Source organism: Schistocerca piceifrons, chromosome 8, assembly GCF_021461385.2.
Source record: "Schistocerca piceifrons isolate TAMUIC-IGC-003096 chromosome 8, iqSchPice1.1, whole genome shotgun sequence".
Classification (NCBI taxonomy): Eukaryota; Metazoa; Arthropoda; class Insecta; order Orthoptera; family Acrididae; genus Schistocerca; species Schistocerca piceifrons.
In genome coordinates, this window is record NC_060145.1 from 391,584,891 (window position 1) to 391,597,368 (window position 12,478).

General features: G+C 39.6%; 1 long non-coding RNA gene across 1 annotated transcript in view; it reads right to left on the bottom strand.

Annotated features, from left to right (window-relative positions):
* Nucleotides 1-8,244: 8,244 nt before the first annotated feature.
* Nucleotides 8,245-12,478, bottom strand: part of LOC124711954 — a 44,444-nt gene continuing 40,210 nt past the window's right edge. The window contains exon 4 of the long non-coding RNA XR_007005547.1: nt 8,245-8,466. This is a non-coding gene — a long non-coding RNA (uncharacterized LOC124711954). The remainder of the gene's footprint in view (nt 8,467-12,478) is intronic.

Consider the following 12,478-nt stretch of genomic DNA (forward strand, 5'->3'; position numbering starts at 1 on the left):
TGCTCAGCGTATGAATACCTAATGCTAAACAGGAGCCCCACATTTCGTTAGTGCTATGGGCCTGCACAACCTTAATCCTTCTCTTGTATACCCAAAAGATTTTCATGGATGTCGTGGAACTGATATGACTGGCACATAACTGAAACAGCTTAGAAACTGTTACAAAACGGTCCAAGGATAGTTACTTGGAGGCTACGTCAAGTTGTCTCCAGTCCTATGATGAGAGCACCTAGTGCTGTTCTTCTGACCACAGAATAATTATGAAAACAGCTGCCATGCATGAAACCCCAGTTACCTAAATTTGATGAGTATTGTATCTACAATGTGCTAGTCCATTACTAATTTAACACCATTGACAAAACCTGGAAATCATTCCTTAATAATGCCTTTTTTTAAATAACTTTTTTTAACAATAAGTTCTCTGCATTTTATTTGAAAGACCTACAGTTCTTCCACAAAAAACTATTTGGGCAAGTTTGCTGATGGTAAAACATGAAATGAAGAGTTGTCAAACTTTCTCACAGATTACAACTATGAATTTGAAACAATAACCTCACCAACTGAGCTATCCAATTACAAATCATGAGCCGCCCTCACAATTTCATTTGCCGGCATCTACCCCTACTCCCAACATCCATAGAATCTCCCTTTGCATTCCTGATGGCATGTCATGGTTGATGTATGGATAGGTCTGTCAGCAGAACAATGTTTTGGATTCAAAACTCGGTCCAGCACACAGCTGTAATATGCTAGGAAGCTGTAAAACAGCAACACTATGCTACATACCAATATATTAATTGTAGAATACTTGTTAAAACAACTAAATTTTTGCAGTCCAGACTCCTGCACTCTTGGTGCCGAAATATACACTGCCCTACATAGGTTAAGGTTCAAATGTACATGGGAGACTACAGTACAAAGACACAAATTCTGGTACATAAGATTTACTTATAATTGAATGCATGTTACCAGTACAAAAAGTCCTGATGTGAAGGACAAAACAACATATCACAAGTCAGAGTTTTGAAGATGTTAAAACAAAAAGACAGCAATCAAGCTTCAGTACGGAGTATGATCACTGTCTCCAGATACATGTGCTTAATAACAACACTGTGTTTTTGAAATACAGATGTTACTAATTCTTACCTATGTTTCCTCATGAGTAAATTAATTGTCATGCAGTATTTCAATGTTAGAAAACAGCACACCAGGAAGGCTTTCAGCACAGTGGTGTTAGCAAAATCATCAAAAATCACAAAAATCATGACTTCAGACGAAAATTATCTTATTTCACATTGCTATGAACCTTAGCCTAGTCCATAATGCAACATACACTCCCACTGTAGTTGCCTTTTTGTGTTGTTAACACTCTGCTGAGATTTATTTTGTGTGTTGGTAAATCTGTGTGTCACGTGAGCTTTGGTATAAAAGAATTCATTACTGTCTGCAAATGAAATATGACTTGGTTGACAGTTGGGGTAAGCAGTCATTGCTTGTTGAGTACCTTTGATCTGTGTCACTCATGTTTTGATAAAAGTGTTGTGTACCTACTACCTGGTCAGGATCAAACAAACTGAGATTGCCTATTTTAACCGTCGTGTTGACAGCCAGCACAAGCTCTGACATGCCAGTCACATTAAGTGTTAACAACTACCCCAACAATGGTTGCACACTCTCCAGTTACCTATAATTCAGTTCATCATTAGCACACATCTGCTTTGACTATAACTTTGCAAACCTTGAACATAAGACAAATGCCCAATTTGTTTAACGAGTAAGGACTATTCTGGTCACTCTATTAAGTCCCTCTGACATTTGCTAACTAGGCATGCCCCATGTGGAAGAAGATTGTCTTCACGAATATTTCATCATTGCTGAGAGAACTGGCTGACACAAAGATGGGAGATGTTACTTCAATACTTGCCTTATCACTTCCTTACAGATGAGCATTAATATCTTACAGAACACAAATGTCACACCAAAGAAGTACACCCACATCATCACATTAAAACACGTGACTTGTTGAATGACCTATAATTTTGTTTCTTGTACTCTGCAAATTGTGCAGAAACTAAAGGCTCACCTGCGAAGAAGTTTTAACTCTTCTGCTCACTGGTTCACTTCATATACATCTCATCTTTGAGCTCAGATCTATTTAAATTATTTTGTCATCACAAAACTCCATCAATATGGCTACAAACAGAACAGTTTCATCCCTGTTCTTGCCATGCCAAATTGTTAGAAAATGTATATCCACAATATGTGCTCCTTATGTTCACTTCACAGTAAAAGAACAAAGAGTACTACAGTATCCACCAGTATCATTGCCATACTGGACAAACGGCACCTGGCATTCAGACATCTATAAATGCACCTGCAGACTGCACTAGCAAATGACTACGTGTCAACCAAAGGCATAACATTTGCACATCTATTTGTTTAGGTTTTTGATTCCATGAGGAGGAGTACCCAGTTTGTGTTTACTCATACAAAAGTAATGGTAAACACTGTTATTCTTGGCCCTTCAATGTAATAAAGTCATCTGTCACACAGTATACTCTAACCTAAAACGAACGTTCCCTATCAGCTCAGACACAGCAGTATGGTGACTGATTGGGTAGCCTTCACTGCCTCAGACTAATGGAGCAACAGAATCAGTTATATATTTATAGAATCCACATTTTTAAAATGTTCATCATCTTCCAAAGTACACATGCCATCTCTGTAAAGGATATCCTCCATTGTGATTTTCTGCGAGGATTATAGTGCAGTACTGGTTGTGTAATCTGCAATCTTTCATTATATATTATTTCTCCAGTTTATTCTATATTTCTTTAAAATCTGTAACAGATTCTACCAACTTAAAATTCTTTGTCTGATGTCTGTATTTTTCATATAATTCAGGACTGAATGTCCTGCCACATGATGGAGAAATCTTATTCCAAATGCATTAGCTCTTCTTAGTTGGTCAGACTTTACAGGTCAGCTCTGGTATCAACATAACGGTTATGGCAGGAGAGTAAACTTATAAAACAATGGAAAATCCAGGATGGAATTTTTCTTTTCAAACATCATGTTTCATCTTTCACGATTCTGTACAACAGAAGTTTAAGGGGCTTAATTTCCACATTCTCTCTCTCTGGAAAATAAAACCTAAGCTAAGGACTTACAGGGTGGGCAACAAAATGTGTTATTTTGTTTTTGAGTTTAAACTTTATTGTCAATACAATCTGAAAAGAACATATACTACAAAGAAGAGCCGTCCATGGAGATTTGTTCTAACTCAGCACATGCTCAATATGTCCACCATTTCATTTCCTAACTTCCTTCAAACGAACACTGAAGTTAGTGATTACTCTACGGCACATGTCTTCTGTAATTTTACTGCAAGCTTGAAGAATAAGTCTTCTGAGCTCCATTAAATCACGTGGACGTTTCGGGAAAATTTTTTTCATTTAGGTACCCCCAAAGAAAAAAGGCACATGGATTGAGGTCTGGACTACTGGGGGGCCAATTTTGTCCCTCATTGAAGCGATCTGGAAACCTGAGTGAAATGATACGCAAGTCAAAACGCTCATGTAAAAACTCCAACACAGTGTTTGTAGTATGTGGCCTTGCTCCATTTTGCACGAACCACTGTGTGTTGAAGGGCAAGGCAGTAGCAAGAAGCTGTGGAATGAAGCTGTTGCAAAGCATGCTCAAATAACGCTGGCTGTTCACAGTTTCTTCAAAGAAGAAGGGTCCAATAAGTCCGTGACTAGAAATTGCTGCCCACGCTGTAATCCTCGGAGCATACTACTGTTGTTCATGAAGCACTTGTGGGTTTTCAGTGGCCCAAAAGTGTACGTTTTGTTTGTTAACCACACCATCTAAACGAAAATGCACCTCGTCTGAAAACCAAACATTGTTGAGAGTTTCTTCCCTATCCTCTGCCCACTGAGCAAACAGTAGTCTCTGCTGCTTGTGTTCTTCAGTGAGCTTCTGCGCACAGGTCATCTTGTATGGGTACATATGGAGGTCACTTTTAAGAATGCGTTGAATGGAGCGTCTGGATATTCCCAGTTGCACTGCTGCCTTTCTACGCGATTTCCCAGGACTTCTCTGTACAGCAACGCGTACCGCTTCATTATTCTCCGGTGAACAAACAGACTTAGGCCATGGTTGCTTCACTTACAATACTGTTCCTTCCTGTACAAATTTATCGTACAACCTGTGGATGGCCTTCTTGTAAGGGACCCATCGAGTGTTAAACTGTTGTCGAAAATGCCTCTGAGTCACAACAAGGCTTTTCGTTTCATGAAAAAGTAAGACAATTGCTTATCGTTGCTGAGTCGTCAGTCTTCCATTGTCAGCCATTGCTGCTTACTAGTCTCCTAGTGGCAGTATCATGAATTACACGCCATTTCTTAACTCATTTGTTTTTTCATGCTCTACTGGTACTGCTGTAGAGATCCCAGCAGGATATCTAATGTGCATTGTAAATTGTGAAAGAAACAATTGGTAACACATTTCGTGTGCCACCCTGTATATTCTCTTATTTCTTCAATAATTTGTCTATTTGTAATTGTTTTGCATATAAACATTCAAATCACTTCAGTTGTTAGAATTGGGCTACTATATTCTATTAAGCAGGAATCTTCTTCATTTATTTACTGGTGTCTGGAGCTCAGCTTAATCCTTGCCTGTTATCAGCAACAATGGTGAAGTATAATTCATTACACATTGTTTTATAGCTTCATAAATATAAATATTAACAAGTGCGGGTTGAAGTGGGCACCCTTGTTGAACTCCTTAGTGTATATAGAAGCTCTTCCACTTCTCAAGATCTGATTTTCCATGATCGGCCAACTATGCCAAAATTCCAGATATAGTTAAGTAGACAGTAATAACACCAGCTCACAACAATGCTGTGATTGCTGGTTACACTTATTAAAATATTTAAAAAATGAAGAATTAGCCAGCAGTAAAACATTGAATAGCTCCAAGCAACACATTTTAGTAATCTTTCAGTCTCTCTCTCATTAAGGATCCTCTATATAGGCAGTCTAAAATAGGAAATAATGTAGTTGAATGAGAAAAATTCCTGGCAATATTAAAATTGTGTGCTGGACTGGAACTCAAATGTTGGCCTTTCATAGTCAAGTGCTCTACCAACTGAGCTACCAAAGTACAACTCACAACCCATGCTCACAGCTTTACTTCTGCCAGTATCTCATCTCCTACCTTCCAAACTTTTCCTGAGTTCTCTTGTGTACTTTGTGGGACTAGCATTCCTGGAAGAACATATACTGCATAGACATGGCTACCCACAACCAGGTGGATTGTTTCCAATGCAATTTTTTTTACTCTGCAGCAATGTGTGAGCTGATTTGAAACATCCTGGTAGATTAAAACTGCGTGAATTCTGATTTTGCAACAGACTGTGAGTTGTGCTTGGATACCTCAGTTGGTAGAATGCTTGCATGCAAAAGGCAAAGTTCCCCAGTTTGAGTTCTGATCTGGTACAGTTTTAATCTGGCAGCAAGTTCCAAATCAGTGCACGCACTGCTGGAGATTGAAAATTTATTGTGGAAAGAAAATTTTTTTCTTTTATCATCTCAGCCTCCAGCCGTGTGTACCATTAAATTGTACTTGGAAACCAAATATATTATGGCGTTAATGGTATTCCTCTTGCACCACTGGCCTCCTGCCTTCAGAACAGAAAGAAAATGCAAAACTAAAATCAGAAAGAGAATACACAAAATATGTACGCTTACAAAGATGGATGCTGGGTCCACTCCTGTTCAGAACCTACATAAATGGTCTACCAATGACTTTAAATGGCTGTCAAAATGTATATTTGCTGGTGACTAGTATGTTAATCTACTATTTATGAAGCAGCCATACCATTCAGTTGCTGATATTGGTTTCACCAAGAGTGTTACATGTAACGTATGTAAACAGTGCTCTTTCACTTATCTACTGTTGCATTTATCACCCTATGACTAATCTGATGCAGCTCTCCATTCTACCATATCTCTTGCAAGTCGCTTCAGCTCTGCATAATTTATTGCAACCTGCATCCATTTCAACCTGCTTGACATATTCAAGCCTTGGTTACACACCATAATTGTAATCCCCTCCACCCTACTTTCCTCCACTATCAAATTGACAATCCTTTGATGCTTCCAGATATGCTCTACTCACTTATCTGTTCTTGTAATTGAGTTGTGCCGTAATGCACTTTTCTCCTCAATTTTAATCAGTGCCTCTTCCATTGTTATTTGATCTACCCATTAATTTTCAGCATTCTTCTGCAACAACTCATTTAACAAACTTTTATTACCTTGTCTACACTGCTTACTGACCCTGTTTTAATTTCATATAATGTTACCCTCCAGATAAACACTTTCAGAAATGATTTGTCACCACTTAAATTTACATTTCATGATACCCTACTTCTGTTTTTCGAAAAGCCCTTTATTGCTATTGTAAATCTGCATTCTACATCCTCTTTACACCTGCTGTTGTCATATACAGGGTGGAGCTAATAACAGAGGCCCAGAAAAAGAATAACAGTGTACAAGGAAACGCAGCATCTGACTATTGTAGATGTTGGAAGTGACCACCATTCATCTCTTGGCACTTTCAGAATCTGGCCAGCAAGTTGTTGAAGTCAAACCGAAGCTGGACTGCTGGAATTTCTGCAGTCCCATCCGAAACATTCTGGTGCAGTTCTTGAAGACTATGAGGGTGGTTGTGACACACCTTAGACTTAAGGGCTTCCCACACAAAGTAATCCCAAACTGACAGATCAAGTGGCCTAGGTGGTTCAACTGGATGTATGGGCAGCTGCTCTATCCTCATGGAAGTAACTGTAGGTCTATTCCTCCTCCAGTAAAGCTACTACAAATGGTTTCAAAATGTTGGCAATGTAACATGGCAAAGTCAGTGTCTGATGAAAGAAGGTGGGACCAATAATGCAGCATGCAGACAATGGTGTCTCGTGGAAGTTATGCAGATTCTCTGCTGTCCAGAACTTGTTATTTGACATAACCACCCAGGTGAACCAAGCTTCATCAGACAAAAAAACAGATCCATGCCCAAGCCATTTATTGTTATCTCAGTGAACAGCAGCTCACAGAACTGTAGGCACTGAGGGGCATTTACTGGTTTTAATGTATGAGTAATACACACTAGGTAAGGATGCATGTGCAGGTCCAGGTGGAGTATTCATCCACATGATCGAAGTGATATTCCAGTCTCTTGTGACAGGCATCGGATTGATTTGGTAGGAGTCTGAAGCATTTTCTGGTGAACTGCAGCCACATTTTCTGGTGTGCATGAATGTTTTGGAATGCTTTTTGACTTTTTCAAAACAGATCCTGTTTAACGCCATTTCCGAAGTAAGCATTGCATGGCACTTCTTGCTGGCATTTTGACATAAGACTTCCCAGTGAACAACTGCCCACACAATTTCCACGACTTTGCTATCATATAACTTTCCTCAATGAGCACCCACTGCTCCACTGTGAGTACCATCATCCCCTTTGCACTGCTCCACTCTTACTGACAGCCCGCACCACACACTGAACCAGGGGGGAGGGGGGGGGGGGGGGGGAATCACGTGGTGAGTGTACCCATGGTGAGCATGTCATGGGGTGTGGTTATATGCATATATTCACATCCAGGCATGTCCACTTGTCCAGAGCACTTTTATTTTTCCCACTCTGTATTTGCTTGCCCAAACAGAAAAACTCATCATTTATGTTGATTAACTCATTTTAAAATTTGACTATCCCAACACCACCTCACTTAAATCTACTATTTCATGGAAGTATTTCATTCAGCTGTGTCCAGCAGATTTATTGTATTTCCTGGGAAATTACTCCCCATGATTCATACCATATAAACATATGGATAGTGAAGCACACAGCTCAAAATTTTTCTTACAATTTTTGAGGTTTTCATCCTTGCCTCATGGACTGTCTTTTTACATTACACTGATAAAACAGTCTTCTACATTTATTTTAAACAAAATGTTATATGATGCTCAACTAAACTATGCATCATATTTAGCAGGTACATCGTAAGACCACTTTGAAGAGTGGAGGAGATCCAGGTTTGCGTATTTTAGACTGTTAAATTAAATTCAAGTCACAGACTTTGCAAAGGCTTTAGGTTTAAGGTAGGAAAAATGTAGGGCAGGATGAGAGATTAAGTGACAAATGCTGAACAATACAAAATATATTTTATTGATGATAATTAGTAAGGTAATACACAATATTTTCTAACTTAGATAATCTTAGAGATAATGGTTTTAAAAAGAGATTAACTGGACATATTGAAAATTATAATTATATTCTGTAAAAAATCCTGTTTTCAGAATATTACCTTAACATTTTTCCTTTACATGTTCTAGCAAAACAAACTACTTTTCTCATGTTGCAGCAACATTCTTTGCCTGGTTAAAACCATCACCACATCCTGAAACAAACAGAGCAACAATTATGAAAATAATAATGATCCTATAACCACTCTTCCCACCACACACACACACACACACACACACACACACACACACACACACACACACACACACACACACACACATTTTAACTTAGTCAATTTTTTTAAGTAACCTGTCATCATTGCAAAACTAGTCCATCAGAAACCAGTTTTATTTTGGCTTCACTATTTGATCAAAACGTTAAGCCTATTACTTCCTTCTACATACTTTCCTTCCTTGCTACCAAATGAAAACACTACCATAAGTTTCAAAAGTTTGAGCTTTGGTTAACTGATTTGTGCTGTTCTTGTCATTAGTGCAACAGATTTATTTTGGGGGTGGGGGTGCACACATCCAGTTAAATACACTGTACGTAATATTTACTATTTACACTCAGTATCTGGAAGTACAGGAGTAATGTAAGACATGACAACCCTAACATTGCATAACTCAAGAGTCACTTAAATTATACAACAAAATTGCAAGAACAGTTGGTATGTACACACTTAGGAATTAATTAATATAGAAATATATGTTGCAGGAAAAATAAAAAGAAAAGGTCAACAAATCTACCCAATGCAACAGATGAAACAAGAATACGGGTTAAAGAGTTCACTCTCTACCACCCTTTCTCTACCAATTCATTTCTCTCTCACCTATTAATTCAGCAATTCATATTTAAAGCAATTATATTTTTAAAAGGAGGACAAAAGTTTAAGTGTCACAGGTGATAATGTGTCCATGAGGCGTACATCTGAAGGATTTGAATGAATAAGTAAAAAAACACCAATTTAACCTTGGTGTGGGAGCAAGCTATGAACCTATGACACATGCATGTTTCACTCCACAAAATATCTCTGAATTAGGAGGGACTAGCTTTTTATTGTGTGAACAAGCACGCGTGAATACAGTCACTGACACACCTTGAAGTTCGCTACATGGTTAATAGCCATAGTAGCAGAAGGAAGGAAGGACGAACATGAAATTAACCCAACTTCATGACATATACATCTAGTACCCTCCAAGAGGTAAATGAACTATGTATTCTATTTCAATACTTTCCATCCTGTTGGCTGGTATACAACGGAACATAATTTCATATTTCATCTTTTGGCCATGCAATCGAAACCACAATACTACTACTCCTAATACTAACATCAAAGAAAGTTTTGCATCACATTCGTTCCAAGAGTTCTGGAACCTGTACAGAAAATTGGAAGAGAGATCAACATAAACATCATTTCTGCCTTTTTATTACTCATGTAAACCACACATTGCATGTTGTACATCCATACAGCAAGACCTTCAGATGTGTTGGTCCAGATTGCTGTACACACTACCTTTAATACCCAGTAGAACGTCCTTTTGCATTGACGCATGACTATTCGTCATGGCATACTATCCACAAGTTCATCAAGGCACCGTTGGTCCAGATTGTCCCATTCCTCAATGGTTATTCGGAATAGATCCATCAGAGTGGTTGGTGGGTCATGTCATTCATCAACAGCTCTTTTCAATCTATCCCAGGCATGTTCGATAGGGTTCATGTCTGGAGAATATGCTGGCCACTCTAGGTGAGCGACGTCGTTACCCTGAAGGAAGTCATTCACAAGATGTGCACGCTCGGGGCGCAAATTTTCATCCATGAAGACGAATGCTTCACCAATACGCTGCCGATATGGTTGCACTATTGATCGGAGGATGGTATTAATGTATTGTACAGCTGTTATGGCGCCTTCCATGACACCAGTGGCGTAAGTAGACCCCACATAATGCCATCCCAAAACAGCAGGGAACCTCCACTTTGCTGCACTCACTGGACAATGTGTCTAACGTGTTCAGTCTGACCGGGTTTCCTCCAAACACATCTCCGACGACTGTCTGATTGAAGGCATATGCGACACACATTGGTGAAGAGAACGTGATGCCAATCTGAGCGGCCCATTCAGCATGTTGGGCCCATCTGTACCACACTGCATGGTGTCATGTTAGCAAAGATGGATCTCGCCATGAATGTCAAGAGTGAAATTGCACATCATGCAGCCTACTGCGCACAGTGAGCCAGAACAGGACGACCTGTGGCTGCACGAAAAGCATTATTCAACAAGGTGGTGTTGCTGTCAGGGTTCCTCCAAGCCATAATCCGCAGGTAGCGGTCGCTCACTGCAGTAGTAGCCCTTGGGCAGCCTGAGCGAGGCATGTCATCGACAGTTCCTGTCTGTCTCTCTATATCTCCTCCATGTCCGAACAACATCGCTTTGGTTCACTCCGAAACGCCTGGACACTTCCCTTGTTGAGAGCCCTGCTTGGCACAAAGTAACAATGCAAACATGATGGAACTGTGGTATTGACTGTCTAGGCATGGTTAAACTACAGAAAACACAAGCTGTGTACCTCCTTCCTGCTCGAATGACTGGAACTGATCGGCTGCCGGACACCCTCCGTTTAATAGGCACTGCTCATGCATGGTTGTTTACATCTTTGGGAGGGGTTTAATGACATCTCTGAACAGAGAAAGGGACTGTGTCTGTGATACAATATCCACAGTCAATATCTACCTTCAGGAGTTCTGGGAAGTGGGGTGACGCAAAACTTTTTTTGATGTATGTATGTTACTTTGTCAGACCTATCTTGTGAAGAAAATACGTTGTGAAAAAATGTAAAATGCAAAATTTAGGAGGAAAAAAAAAAGAAGAAAGACCAATTAACAATTCTAGTTTAAATGTCAGGTAAAAGTTATTCCCACATTTCTAATAATATAAAGGAACATCCTCCAGCAAGAGGATCAAGAAAGAAGCTGAAACTAATGTTTAACTATGGCACTTACAAAAATATGGACTAAGAAGAAAATTTCAGGAATACTACCACAAATTTTAAGGCTGTGAAAGAAAGCATTAATGCAGTGTCTGGTACATGGAATGTGGTGGTGTTATTTTATTGAGTGAAAACTGAAGAGATCATAAGCTGGATGATAATGATGATAATGTATGCTTCAACGTATAGCTACACCATTCAGTGATCTGTAACCATATATCAAGATATCAAGACTTCAAACAAATGTTGGTAAGCTCTCTGACTATGCCCTTCTTTCAGAGCTAGCTGGTACAGAAACACAACACGCGTGCATGTGCATACACGCACAACCACGCCCATGTGAACACGCATGCAGGCCCATGCACACATGCACAGCTACTTTGTCCTGGAACAGTAACTCAATTAGAGTGAGGAGTTTTATCAAAATGGCCATGGAGATGAAGGAGTCACAGAGGGGAGGGAGGTTTGGAAAGAAATTTGACTGACAGATGGGAGGGAGAGGCAGCAGATGCACATAATAGGAATGTGGCACTGGTGAAATCACTCTGGTACGGGCAGGGGGAGATGATGTGTGACACGCAATGACCACGAGTAACTGACTAATAGGGGATACAGAACTGAGGAAATGGAAGGCAAAGATACAGAAACGGAGTAGAGTGTGGGACAACGATGTAGCATACCACTAAGATGAGGTCCACACTTTGTCCCACCTTTATTACTAAATAACAGATTTCATGAGCTAATGTTAACTTGATTTATTCACATTCGAAAAAGGAAACCTTTATTTTGTTTGCATGTACCTGATTTCATGAGCTATCATGGGCTCAAATTATTCATCAGAGGAGAGAGGGCCTAAGGGCACTGAGTGTCAACAAGGCAGATTTTATGGCGTGTTCTTGCTGGAAAGGGATGATTGCAGTTAGGAAGTGCCTACACATGTTGGTGGAGTAATACTACTACCAGGTTTTCCAGGTAAGGCTTAGATTCTCTGTAAGGACACACTTCTCCTGCAAGAATGAGACTGTCCCTTTATCTAGGCAGGGAAGACACGGAAAATGGTGCAAAGCTTTTTTAGATCTGAAAAGCTTGGTAAAGCCAGCAACATAGCTGAAATAGGTATTGTGAGTTTCAACAGACAAGCTACCAGACTCTCCTTCATACTGTATTACACCAAGG